A 14,832-nucleotide genomic window follows, 5' to 3' on the forward strand; every position below is an offset into this window, starting at 1 on the left:
GGTTGCCAAGTAACTGCATTAATATTGAAAAGTGTTAATGTTGACTGTATTAATATTGAAAAGTAAGCATTTCTTTAATAAGAAAATTGGTCCCAGATAAGATCCATTGTTTTTTCCCATCTTGGTGTTCTTCTTCTAATGCTTTCGACCCAGGAAATCCTTTCTTGCCAAGCTCTGTGTGGTTTGGTTTTCTAATAATTTCAGCTTCTCTTAGAAAGGTGATGATAATGCAAACAAGAAATAATGCCAAATTGGCCTCCTATAAGGGTTGTATCCTCAGGAATTCTTCCCCTTTGCATTAGGACTGTGTTACCCACAATGCTGGAGACCAGTTAGCATAAATCACGCGTTATCCTTGCTCTGTACTTCCAGCCCCTACTTAATTTCTTTAGGTCATAACAAGTTCCTCATCACTGGCATTTCCCTGCAGTAGTGTTGACCGACTTGGCTTCACGGTTTCAGATTCAGAGCTTGTGAGATCCAAGTAGAGGTGTCTGTGTTTTAATGATGGCCATGGATGGAATGAAGTCAAGACACGGTCAGCTGAGCAAATGGGCCAGTTAGCTTCTTCCTTTGAAAACTAAAACACAAGTGCTAAATTTGATGGTTGCTCTTCACATAGTCAGTTCCCATTCCAACTTCAACCCACATGCTTAACACCCGTCTCTGGATCATACAAATGCATCTTCAGATAATGTCACCTCACACATCAACTCTTAGTCATATTTCTTTTGAGCCCAATTATATTTTTATCTGCATTGCACTTAACACAGAGCCTCTTTTAGCATGGCCATTCAGTGAAACTTGGAATGTTTTTATAGGTATAATCATAGAAAATTGAGCTGGGTTTAGTACCCTACGAAAAATTCTCACAAAGTATTCCCAAGAGATTGCCTTACTTGACAGTGTTATAATGCAGAAGGATTTTTAAAAAATTGATAACAGGAATTCAAATTATTACTTTTCATAGCATTGTTTGCAGTATACTGCACGAATTTTTTAAATGTGTTATTTCTCGCAGTATTTAATACAAAAGCCCGCACCCTCACTGTACCTAACACTTAACAGCACTGAAGTTCTAGTATGAAAAGGCACTGGTACCTGGCATGAGTGTTCTGTAGTGTCTGAGGTACCATAGTCATCTTGTTTTGATTATGAGTCAAGGCTTTAATCAAAACATTTTCATTAGCAACACTGTCTCTACTTTCAGATAGTGAACCTCCCTTAGCTCCATGTGCCAACGTCCCCAGCATGTGAACCATCACACTTAAAGGACCAGATAGCAATTAAAATTTGAAAAAGGAGTGTTATCTCAGCGGGGAGCTGGCTCACCTAGTTAGAGTGAAAAATTAATCAAATGTATTAGAAAGCATCACATGGTCAAAAAACAGATACGGTTTGGGATAGAAAAAGGATTGGATTCCATAGTACTAGGTACGTGTGTGTGTGTGTGTGTGTGTGTGTGTGTGTGTGTGTCTGTGTGTGTCTGTGTCTGTGTGTGTGTGTGTGTGTCTGTGTCTGTGTGTGTCTGTGTGTGTGTGTCTGTGTGTTTAATTTACTCAAGCAGTTGTGTGGATAAAAATAGCTTCAATCTTAAATGAAATGCCAAGATATGTTCTTTTGAAGGTTGTGTACTTTTGTTTTATGATTTACCTCTTCCTGGAGTAGTAGAATCCCACATGCCTTCAGTCAGTCAAAATGGAAAATTCTAATAGAGATACCTCCAACTTTAGCAACTGAAAACATTATTAAAGATTTTTAGAGATTTTTCTTTTCTCATTCTTGGGAGCAGACTTCATAAAGGTTTAGTCTCCCACTGGAATACATTTTTTGAAAAGCTATGTCGGTTACTCCTCCAAATCTAGAATTTGTTCAGTCAGTGTATCAGTCAGGATCCAGGAAGGAAAATAAAAATCCACACTAAGTATTCAACAAAGAGAATTTACTGTAGGGAACTGCTTAACAAGCGTTGGTGTGAAGCAGTCCACTACTATGGAGGCAGTAACTATAGGTTTCCTAGGGTTGAAGGAATAGAGAAAAGGTAGGTTATCACCACCCAGAAGTTTGGAGAGTGGACTTCACCAAACTGGGGTTCAGATCTCTCATAGGTAGAGGCGCCCAGCCAGTACTGGTCCTTCAGGGTCTCAGAGGAGAGGCACCGTGGAGCTGGGCGCAGTCCTGAAGAGGCATGCTCTGTGGCTGGGGCCAGACCTCAGAGGAAATGCACTGAAACTACTCAGGGATTGTTGAAAGACGCGACAGGGTGGAACCAACTGCTGCTGCTACGTCACTGTTGGGTTGGCACTGAAATGAACAGCAAGCACAAGGGAAGGTGGTCCCTTCTCCCTTCCCCTGGCCTGCTAGGGCCCCACTTGCAGAACCCCAATAGGAAGACAGCTGACAAGAGAGACATGTAATTTATGTTGTCCCGGTCCCAGCATCACCAAGCAGAGCACAGAAGAGTGGATCTGGAGTTGAGAGACAGTAGTCAGCTGTGGGCACCCCACGGGGCCCCCAACATAGAAATCCCTGCACAGAACCTGAAACCCAGGTTGGAGCACAGCTGTTCCAGGGTGATTAGCATGGTCCTTAACCCGTTCTTGGCATTTGCATTTCCTTTCTTTGTCTTAATTTAATTTTTATTTTACAGTGGAGTATAGTGGATTTACAATGTTGTTTGTTTCAGGTGTACAACTAAGTGATTCAGTTATAGATATACATGTATCCATTCTTTTTCAGATTCTTTTCCCATATAGGCCATTGTAGAGTATTGAGTAGAGTTCCTTGTGCTATACAGTGGGTCCTTGTTGGTTATCTACCTTATGTATAGTAGTGTGTGTACGTTAATCCCAAACTCCTGATTTATCCCTCCCCGCCATATTTCCCCTTTGGTAACCATGAGTGGTTTCTGATATCTGTAAGTCTGTTTCTGTATGGTAAAATAAGTGCATTTTTATATTTTTTTAAAACTAGATCCCACATATGGGTGATATCATATAATATTTGTCTTTCTCTCTCTGACTTACTTCACTTAGTATGATAATCTCCAGGTCCATCCATGTTGCTGCAGATGGTATTATTTCGTCCTTCTTTATGGCTGAGTAATATTCCATTGTACATATGTACCATATTTTCTTTCTCCATTCCTCTGTCAATGGAAATTTAGGTTGCTTCCATGTCTTGGCTATTGTAAATAGTGCTGCAGTGAATACTGGGGTGCATGCATCTTTTTTTTTTTAAAGAGTCTGTGTTTTTCAAATTAATTAATTAATAAGTTATTTATTTTTTTTGGCTGCTTTGGGTCTTCGTTGCTGTGCGCGGGCTTTCTCTAGTTGCAGTAAGCGGGGGCTACTCTTTGTTGAGGTGCTCAGGCTTCTCTTTGCAGTGGCTTCTCTTGTTGCGGAGCACAGGCTCTAGGCGCACGGGCTTCATTAGTTGTGGCACTCAGGCTCAGTAGTTGTGGCTCGTGGGCCCTAGAGCACAGACTCAGTAGCTGTGGCTCATGGGCTTAGTTGCTCCGCGGCATGTGGGATCCTCCCGGACCGGGGCACGAACCCGTGTCCCCTGCATCGGCAGGCGGACTCTCAACCACTGCGCCACCAGGGAAGTCCTGTTTTAGTTTTTCTAAAGAACCTCCATACTGTTCTCCATAGTGGTTGCACCAATTTACGTTCCCACCAACAGTGCAAGAGGGTTCCCCTTACTCCACACCCTCTCCAGCATTTACTGTTTGTAGATTTTTTGATGATGACCATTCTGACTGGTGTGAGGTGATACCTCATTGTAGTGTTGATTTGCATTGCTCTAATGATTAGAGATGTTAAGCATCTTGTCATGTGCTTTTTGGCCACGTGTATGTCTTCTCTGGAGAAATGTCTATTTAGGTCTTTTGCCTGTTTTTTGATTGGGTTGTTTTTGGTTTTGTTTTGATACCGAGCTGCATGAGCTGTTTGTATATTTTGGAGATTAATCCCTCGTCGGTCACATCATTTGCAAATATTTTCTCCCATTCTGAGGGTTGTCTTTTCATTTTGCTTATGGTTTCCTTTGCTGTGCAAAAGCTCTTAAGTTTAATCAGGTCCCATTTGTTTATTTTTGTTTTAATTTTCATTACTCTAGGAGGTGGGTCCAAAAAGATACTGCTGCGATTTACGTCAAAGAGTGTTCTGCCTGTGTTTTCCTCTAAGAGTTTTACAGTAGGCATTTCCTTTCGCCATCTAAGTCCCTCTTGCATTGTTGTGGTCAGATACAAGGGATGTCATGAATAATTAGTAATCTCTAATAGTTAAATCAATCATCTGCAAATATTGGTATTTTTTTTAAAGAAATCAGACTCTACTTACCGTAATGCCACCCTCACTCATTTGAACCACGCTCTAAAGGAGTCACCCACACTCCTGTGTGTTGTGGTGGGGAGAAATGTCTGGGAATGACTGCGCTAGATGTCTTACTCCTCTTTGATGGTTCTACCGAAGAAGGGAAGAGTATACACTCAGATCTGTCCAGGGACTTGAACCGCTTACGCTTCGGTCAGAGAAAAGGCTGAAGCTCTTGACTGCAGCTGTGTTGAGTGATTCTGGCAGACTTCACTCATTCTTGCTACTTACAGGCTGTGCTAACACAATGAAAACAGAGGTGACTAGAATGGTGAAAGGCCATTGTCTTCCAGAAGGTTCAGGGAGTTTTAAAGGGCCAGGGTTTTGTGAGCAAACATCTAGTCTGGAGATGCCCTTGGCAATGTTTAAAGCCTTCCAAACCAGATGAGAATGACTGGAGTTCCCCCTCTGCTGCCGGCTCACCTGGGCTCTCGTTTTCACTCTAATATAGGGACTGGCTCCTTTTCCTGTTTCCCTACCCCCAGCTTTGCTTTCCTAGAAGATGAAGAAGCAATGAGTGATCTACTACGCATTATCCACTGATTTATTTTTCATGCAGTGTGGTTCATGCTTCCAGTAAATGTTTTCATTTTCCAACAAGAAAAAAGTAGCCGGTTCCCTCAGTAAATGTTACTTGTATATATTAGTTGGGCACTTTTGGTTTATTAATGAGTGTAATAATGAAAGTGCAAGTTGTTGAAAAGAATCAATGTTGTTTTTATTTAAGGCATAGCAGGAATGGTAGGTACAATGCCTGTGAATGCATCATTGTCGCTGAAGGCCTGACGGGTCCAAACTTGCCTCTGATTGGTTTAAATCAAATAGGTCCAAGCACTTCATAAAAATGTCTTTGTCAGCCTGGTTTTGCTTCCAAACCTATTCATCTCTGTCAGTTTTTAATATTAGTACCAGGCTCCTGGCCACAGTCCATTAGTACTGTACTTAATTGCTCATGTTACAGATGATCACCAATATAAAAAGCATTAATGTTTCCCCATCGAAAGACTGTTGCTATGTAGATGTCTCCAGCTCAGCAAAGCTTATGAAGTGTGGTTATCCTGGACACTTCTTGTTCAGGATTTATAGATAAAGTTACTGTAGATTATAATGCAAAGGAAAATGCCCACCTCCTTCTGTGCAGGACACTTCTCAGTGGAACATTTTCTTTCTCGTTCAACTCTTCGTTGAAGATGCCCCGAATAACTTTCTTTTATCAGTAAAGGAACAAAAAGGAAAATGGTTACTTTAGTGGAATTCTCTTAGCTTGATCTTTCTGGAATAGTAATTCACTTTAAAGACTGTTTTCACATGCAGATTTGTTTTCTTTTCTTTTTTTTAATGTTTTTTAAGCACATGCAAGGGGGAAAAAAATCTTTACACAGAATACCAGATTACTGGTTTTAATTTTCCTGAATAAATTACATGGTCTGTGTCTGTGGAGCACATGAAATTGTTCCTAGGGATTTTAAAAGGAGCATTAAGGCAAAAGTACTTTATGATGTGCTTTTCTGAGTAGTTAGAAAATCATAAACAAATGGATTTGTTTGTGGGGGAAATGAACAATTATGCCTCACCTTCTTATGTACTCAATGCCCAATTTCAAAGTCTACCCTCTACCCTTTTCCCACAAGCATTCCTGGGGTGAGACTGTCCTGCCGCCTGGCTGAGGCGTTTTCCTGGGCAGTGACGTGGGGTGAGCTGCACCCAAGCCCCATGCGTTTGGGCAGAAGCCCAGTGATAGTCAGATGGAGTTTCGGCCTTTTTTTCTCTGAAGGTGGAAGGCGGTGTGTGAGAGGTTCACGTTTTAAATAAGATAAGTATGTGCTGCAAGGTAAATGCCAGACATACACCAGGTTCTAAGGGACTCAGTTAGTCAGCACACGGTTGAGGAGGCCACAGGCCGGGTTCACAGATTGCGGGGATCCTTTAGCAATCCTCTAGACAGTGTTACTCAAGTGAGGTTCTTCTGGCCCATCTGTGCTCTGTGAATGGGGCAGCTATGCATAAGCACTGATACACTTACATGGCAGTTTGCCAGAATAATTTTTTGTCTGTTGAATTTTTTTTTTAATGGGGGTTTGCATTTTGTATGTCTTTTAAAATTTCTCATTTTCCTGTTAATTCCTTTTTATGGTATTTTACAAAAGTATCAGTCAGCAACAGACAGGAAATTTAGGAAACTGGTCCCTCTCACCCGGTCACTGGAGAAGCAGTGGTCACACACACAGATGTTGATGGGGGCAGGTAGCATGGGTGAGCACAGGTGTGGCCAGGCTGGAAAGTGCAAAACACACAGCCGGGCGCGAGGGAGGCCCGGTGGGATCAGCGACACTTACTGCCGTAGAAGGATATAGTCTCCGTGCTTCCACGCCTTCCGTGTTCTGGAGATAATTTTTATGTGAAATCACCCGACTTACAAATACTGGCTCCAATAGTTTCTGAAAATATTTTATGTAAACTAAACTAAACATGCCTGTGGGCTGCTATGTTCCATGAGGACTGAACTGTCTCTGGCATCGGGCTATAATTCGTCTCTGCTTAATCGCCCTGCAGTGGGAAGGCAACGAAGAAACACCACTGTTGAAGGCACTCTTCACCTGTACGCTCTTCCCATACTGAGCAGCACACCTGTGGCTTCCCACTGACTCTACCTTGCCTTTTGGGGCTGACTCATTCCACATGCTCTTTTTTCTCGGTGATGGGCCTCCATACACTTGGCAAAGCTCCTCTCTCACTTCAAGTCTTCCTAATCCATTCATTCAAGCCTCAGAGCACGATATATGGACTTTCACCAGTTTGGCTTGCTCTCATGTAAATGCCTCCCGTTTGTGTCACTTAGAATACCCAAAGCTATCCCAGATGTGGCATATAGTATTTCTTGGGATGTGGGCAGTGTCAGTCTATCAGCAGAGCCTAAGATTACTTTTGAAATTGGCGGCCAGTTTCTTTTTCTTGGGTCGGGTAGATGCGCCATTTGACTCACTGCCTTTTTCCTTTGCTGCTGCCCTCAAGAGCCAGTTGGTGTTTTTGGAACGTCTATCAAGAATAGGGCTGGCAAAAAATGAGGAGGTGCCCATACTACCACATTCATGGCAGAGACCGCTAAGGGAACACGATGCTGCTTCCCGAGAACCCAGGCTCAGCTTCACAGTTCTTCTCAATATGGCACCCGTACGCACTACTACCGACTCATTAGAACTGGGAGGTGCTGTGACCCTATCTTTTTTTTTTTCTAAAATTTGCTTTCTTTTTATTATTTTTAAAATTTTTATTTTTTGAATTTAATTTTTTTATACAGCAGGTTCTTATTAGTTATCTATTTTATACATATTGGTGTATATATGTCAATCCCAATCTCCCAATTCATCCCACCACCACCACCACCACCACCACCACCACCACCACCACCAACAACAACAACAACAACAACAACAACCCCCCTTTACCCCCTTGGTGTCCATACGTTTGTTCTCTACCTCTGTGTCTCTATGTCTGCCTTGCAAACCGTTCATCCGTACCATTTTTCTGGATTCCACATATATGCGTTAATATACGATATTTGTTTTTCTTTTTCTGACTTCCTTCTGTATAAGTCTCTAGGTCCATCCATATCTCTGAAAATGATCCAGTTTCGTTCCTTTTTATGGCTGAGTAATATTCCATTGTATATATGTACCACGTCTTCTTTATCCATTCGTCTGTCTGTGGGCATTTAGGTTGCTCTCATGACCTGGCTATTGTAAATAGTGCTGCAGTGAACACTGGGGTGCATGTGTCTTTTTGAATTATGGTTTTCTATGGGTATGTGCCCAGTCGTGGGGTTGCTGGGTGTGACCCTATCTTGTGTGATCCGACTCATACTCCATACATACGTGAAAGAGAGCTAAATATTTAAGGCTATAAAAACCTTAGGTAAGGAAGTAATAGATACAAATAATAAGTTCAACAGAGATCAGAGAAAGAAGAGAGAATTTCCAAATGGAATAAGCAAAGTCTTCCAGTGGGGGGGGGGGGGGATCTAGAATTTGAACTGGATTTTTTTTTATTGGCGTATCGTTGATTTACAATGTTGTGTTAGTTTCAGGTCTACAGCAAAGTGATTCATTTATACATATACATATATTCAATTTTTTCTCATATAGATTATCACAGAATATTGAGTAGAGTTCCCTGTGCTATACAGTGGGTCCTCATTGGTTATCTACCTTATGTATAGTAGTGTGTGTACGTTAATCCCAAGCTCCTGATTTATCCCTCCCTGCCATATTTCCCCTTTGGTAACCATAAGTGGTTTTTGATATCTGTAAGTCTGTTTCTGTTTTGTAAATAAGTTCATTTTTTATCATTTTTTAAAATTAGATTCCACATGTGGGTGATGTTCTAGATTTGTCTTTCTCTGACTGACTTCACTCAGTATGACAATCTCTAGATCCATCCAGGTTGCTGTAAATGGCATTATTTTGTTCTTTCTTATGGCAATATATATACGATATTCCTTTGTGTATATGTATCACATCTTCTTTATCCATTCCTCTGTTGATGGACACTTAGGTTGTTTCCATGTCTTGGCTCTTGTAAATAGTGCTGCAGTGAACAATGAGGTGCATGTATCATTTTGAATTATGGTTTTCTCTGGATTTATGCCCAGGAGTGGGATTGCTGGGTCATATGGTAGTTCTATTCTTAGTTTTTTAAGGAACGTCCATACTGTTCTCCACAGTTGGTTGTACCAATTTATGAACCAGACCTTAAAGAGATTCGGTTAGAACCTAAGATAGATCATCGTACACTGCCTAAAATAATTCAGTTGTAGAACTCAGAAACAGTAAAGAAATTATATTTGAGGGCAAGGACCTTGTGGTATTGCTTCCCTTGAGACTCACCAGTGCACCCAGTACTGCGTCGTGAACATACCAGGGACTCAAGAATTAGGGGTTGAATGAATTAAATTAAATCCAAACCAAAAGGACAGCTTTCTCTAGGAAATGTGTACCAAGAGGTAGGGAATGAGTTGGTAGAAGGGGCAGTCAGGAGGGGTCTAAGGCTGAATTTCCAAATTGGATACACCAAAGGCAGGTATTATAGTTTATCCTCTCAGTGTCTGTTCAGTCTCTTGCCTTGAGGTCCAGTGGGTAGACCGTACCCCATCCTCACCCATGGTGGGCTCGACCAATCTATGGACTTGCATCTCCTTTGTAAACACTGTCTTGGTAATGGGGACTCTGGCCAACGGGCGCTCTGTTGGTAACGCTTCTGTAATACCGCCACCCAGGCGCTCTCATCTCCCTTTTCCCCACACCCACAGAAGGCCACCTGGCCCTTATCAGCAACCAGCAACCCCCAAAATCTAACACAAAGTGTTGAGATTTAGGCAGACTCAATAAGGTACTGCTGCTGCTCTTCCAGGGATACCCCATCAGGCTCGTTCTTATAAGGCACCTGAATTGGGTGGATGTAAGCACCCTATACCCGGAGCAGCTTCTCATCTGTAGAGGATGTCTCCCCAAAGGACAGTCAGGTAATTTCATAAGCGAGAGCCTCCCTCCGTATCACTCAGCATGCCTAAAATGCTCTCATAACTTTCCAATGCCTGGATTTTTCAAGAAACTTTTAAAAAGGAAAACAGAACCCCAGCCAGGCCCTGGAGTAGAAAAACTGGTTTCTGTTTAAAAAAAAATAAACAACAGCCTTTGAAAAATCTCTATTTAAAAATTCTTAAATTTGCCTCTAAATGCAAGTTGTAATTAATAGAAGTTGGAGTTTACACTGTTGAGTGTAAAAACACCCTCAGGCACAAACTAATCAAGTGTGTATGTCATGCTGTAAACTACAGCAAGTTCTTTGTTTGACCCAAAAAAGGCTTGCCAAACAGCAGTTTCTTCTTTGTCGAGCTCCCTTATTGTCTCATTTTTGTTTTCTTCCCACTCCCCCTACCCAACCCCCTTTGAACCTTGCTATAGTATTTAAGAAACTTTGCAGGTTCCATGTTTTATTGATAGTTTTCATCCAGCCTGAATTTAAATTTGAGAATAGATGAGGTGTCTTAGCCCTTTTTCTTCTTGATAAATAACAAGAGGTTTCTACTTATGATTTTCTGTCCTCAGGGCTTTATCATTAAGATTAAATAACTGTATTCTCAAGCATGCCACTGCACAAACATCTTTTCAATTATGTGAGTAACAGATGCCTTCACAAAGGAACTATTGAAAATTCAGAAAGCATGTTTCCAAAAAAGAAAGGAAAAAAAAAGTATCAGATGACAGAAGAATGTAATTGTTTACCATTAAAATATATCCTTAACTCTTCCACTGAAAACCTCTTGGAACATTTTGGTTTTGTGCAAGTTATTACAGAGTTTGATCAAAGTGATACATTTTGGGGGAACTGCTGAACATTTCAGAAGCTCTGGGATGTGTGGTGTCTCACGTGGGACTTGAATGCGACAGTTGTTTGTGCTTCTACATACGGACCCTTCATGTTGGGGGTGCACGTCACGTTGAAAACACTGTAGTTGTATCTGTCTATTATTCTTGAAAGGATGTTCATCTGCCCTTGAAAGAGATCCAGAAGAACACCCAGAAGTTTCTCTCCACCCCCCCACCCCCCCTCTAACCCTGGCTCCCACAGCCCATGTATTCAGTTCAGGGGCCTGTCATCCTGGAGCTGCGTCTCTCACGCTGACCCTCCTTCATGGGAGTCAAGCCACCGTCCATCGAGCCAGGGATCCCAGCACCTTTCTTTCCCCTCTTTGCTTAGTTAGGGTCACAGTTACTCCACGACTGCGGGAAGGCCAAGGGTCATCAATGGGCCTCAGAAACAACTCTCCCACAACTGGGGCAGAGGGAGAAAATTAGTGCCTTCAAAAGGTTTTCTTGTTCATCTTCTGCTTGCCCTTGAGTAGGTAATGAAGCCCCTAGTGAGCTGATGATTTTCCCAAGGCAGAGGTTTTCTGAAGACGAGTGGCCATTGATCATGGTCGTTGATGATAATGGGCCACGTGCCTTTTAGGTATCTTAGAGTAGAATAGAAATGGTGCTCTTTATGCCGACTTCCTTTTTAAAGAGCCCTGTACCGTTTACCGTTGGTAGCTCATGGGCAAGCTAAGTCTTTCACACAGAACCCATGTTGCATTCTCCCACCGTCTTCTTGGCTCAGGTGGGTCCTGCCGCTGGCTTATGCTCCGTGGTCTACATGTCAGCATGGCATCTCCCTCCGTGGTTCGGTGCTCAAAGCTTTGAGTTCACATCTTCGTCTGTCAGAAACTGACACTCAAGTCCTCTTTCTCAGCTCTCTTTGTGACTGATCTTTTTTCTGCTCCACTGAAACTTATACCATAAGCCAGTGGAGATCTTCATCTGGAGCCCACATTTTTTCTTAGATGGAGTTTGGCTTTTAAAAGAATAGGAACAAAGCGGCATAATGGCCGTTATACTCAACCAGCGTTGTGCCCACTGAGGAAACATTCCCGCTGCTCCGCACGTTGACAGAGCAGCACATTTGTGTATTTGGCTTTTGTTTCGGTACGTATCCCCCCCCCCCCCCCCCCCGCCAACACATGCTCTTTAGACATTTTTAGAGTAATGGTCTGGTACCTTGAGCTGGAGGTGAACAGTATGTGAGATTAGAACCTTCCATGTTTCTTGGAACCTTAACAAGTGTGTGTACTTCATCTTCACAAAAGAAAAACATACCTTCCGTTGGCTCCATATTTGGTGAAAGAGTGCTTCCCCGCACTTCACAGCGAAGTTATATATTTTCAGTTTCTGGCTGAGAAGGGAAATGTCTGGCCAAACCTTAGAATTTATCGACCCTGGAATCAACTTGGAGGTATAAATAACTCCATTTGGGATCAGATCAGGTCTGAAGCCCCAGTGGAACCAATATGTCATTTCTTTTCTAATGCCACGATAAAACCTAATAGTTAAAAGAACAGTAGTAGCATTTTTGCCCTGATATGCATGCCAACTTTATCCCCTCTGCCCCTAAAACATTCTGCTCCAAAGGCACCAGTAGAAATCTGGGCCTGGAATTGTTCACTGGTTTGATAGCATCAAAGTGCCTATGAAGTAACTAGGGTAAGTTTGAGGTTCAAATACAACCCTAAAGATGTGCCACTATGCCGTGGAGCAGCTAGGCCCGTGCGCCACAACTACTGAGCCTGTGCTCTAGAGCCTGCATGCCACAACTACTGAGCCCCCGTGCCACAACTAATGAAGCCCGCCCGCCTAGGGCCAGTGCTCTGCAACAAGAGAAGCCACCGCAATGATAAGACCGTGTACCGCAACGAGTAGTAGCCCCTGCTCGCTGCAACTAGAGAAAGCCCGCGCCCAGCAACAAAGACCCAACACGGCCAAAGACAAATTAATTAATTAATTAATTAAAAAAAAAAAGATTTGCCACTTCTTCTAACTCTTCAGACTGAATCAGTCCTAGACATTCTTATAATATCATTTTTCAGAGCTCTATAAATACATGGATTCTCATTTCTCGTCTTAAGCACTGTTTGCTAAATGTTTTGGCCCCAAAAGTCAGTCATTCCATGAAAGCATTAGTCAATACGGGAGACATTAGTGGTTACTCGTTCTGATGAGATTTGACATTATTTTTCCTCTGTCTATGGGGAGGGGAGGGGAATGTTGCCTAATAAAGATGAAGGGTCTTTTCTTCTTTTGTATGAAATGCAAATGATGAGGACATGTGCAATATTCATTTCTTGAATGTGAGGCTGCTGCTTTTTGTTGAGAAAGAGAGGCCGGGCCCTGGAGGATTTCAGAATTTGTAAATATAAAATTATCTGCCTTCGTGTTTAAAAAAATAATAAAAGGGAGAGAGAGTTGGCAGGTTGCCAGATTACTTACATTACAGTAATAGATTTGCTGACCCTTGACTTCTGCTGAAGAGAAATGTATTGAATTTTTCATAATATCAGATGAGGCAGATCTAAAAACCTAGTATACTGAGCACCATTATTTAACTTGAGATTTAACAAAGCAGAAATCTTTTCAAACCAGCAGTTTCTTGTATGATGATAATTTAGTGGCTCAGACGCTGATAAATCAAGGTTATAATGCCACTGATTTGTTCATTTTAACTTGGGTTGGTTTTAAGTTGTCTTTATTTAAGGAAAAAAAAAAAAAGAAGAAGGAGAAAAAAATCTTGCTTTTCACAGTGACTGAATTTAGTAAGAATCTCTGTGATAGAAAAAGGCTCCCCTACTGTTTCTGCTTTGGGGTGGAAAATGTTATTCTTGTATTATTCCTAGGGAAAAATAAAATCTCATGCTGCTACAATTCTTATGCCTATGGAAAGATGTTATTTTTTTAATACACGATGGCGTACCTATTTCAGATCCATTAATGGCATCGTAAATAAGCATTTTGCTAATCTGAAATCTCGATAATAGTAAAGGCCCATTTATCTGCCTAGCTTTCAATCCTCGGACTACATTAGATTGGGGGGGTGGGAGGGGGAATTTCTCTGGATTTTCTAATGAATATATTGCTTCTCTTCCCTATTACTTCCATCCACCAGAAACCCAAACCACATTCTTAGAGTTGCAGCCCATTGAAAATATTTCTCCTGTGTAATGAGTTCTTAGGGGCTGGGGTGCATTTTTGCTTTTATCTGCACAGTTTAGAGGCTGATTAAATCTTTGTTGTAAGGTGCAGTCATGTTGCATTATACTAAATTCTTTACACAACGCTTGCTGCATTGGGCAATGTTGACCTTATGTTGGCTAACCTGTTTTCAATGGTATCGCATGTACGTTAAACGTTTAAATGTTCAGAAACCTATAATAGCTTTCGTCCTCTGTACTGTGTAAAAACTTCTAATAATCAGATGATAAGATCATATCCTGTGGGGTAATTGTGTTGTACCATGACAGGATAACTGAAAAAACATTCAGTGAAAATCGTACCAAACGGAAATCACTATATGAACAGCGATTGTTTGTGTGCCGGGTGAGAAGAGCTCTGCTCTTCAGGGCTTAGCTGGTCATATTTCTACTTGTTTCCTTTTAGCTGCTGCCTTTCTTGTTTTATTTCGGGAGCCTTTATTCCCTGAGCCACTATAATTATCTTTCAGTGATTTAGAAGGGGAAAAAAACACTCACTTGACCTTTACACACACACACACACACACACACACACACACACACACTCACACACACTCACACACACTCTCCCTCTGGAAGCCTTGAACAAGCAGGGTTTGTGTTTGGATTCAGTTTTACCTTAGTCATGCCTCTTTCCAGATACAAGAAACATTTAATTCCAGATTTCCTGCTTCTGGCTTTAGGCCTTTGACCAGCAAAGTGAAATGTATTTTTTACTGCTGTCAGCCAGCCAGCTGCTGAGCTGAGTGAAGGGAAGAAAAAAAAAAAAAAAAAAAAATGAAGGAAAAGGAAAAAAGAAAAAAGAAATGAAATAGAAGTGTTGCCCTGCTTCTTGAACTT

At 41.7% G+C, this 14,832-nt stretch overlaps 1 protein-coding gene across 1 annotated transcript in view; it reads left to right on the forward strand.

The window, feature by feature from the left end:
- ARID5B (AT-rich interaction domain 5B) overlaps window positions 1-14,832 on the forward strand; it is a 46,992-nt gene that overhangs the window by 20,219 nt on the left and 11,941 nt on the right. The gene's annotated exons all lie outside the window — the stretch shown is intronic.

The sequence above is a fragment of the Grampus griseus genome (assembly GCF_964374135.1).
Source record: "Grampus griseus genome assembly, chromosome: 16".
In the NCBI taxonomy this organism is placed as follows: Eukaryota; Metazoa; Chordata; class Mammalia; order Artiodactyla; family Delphinidae; genus Grampus; species Grampus griseus.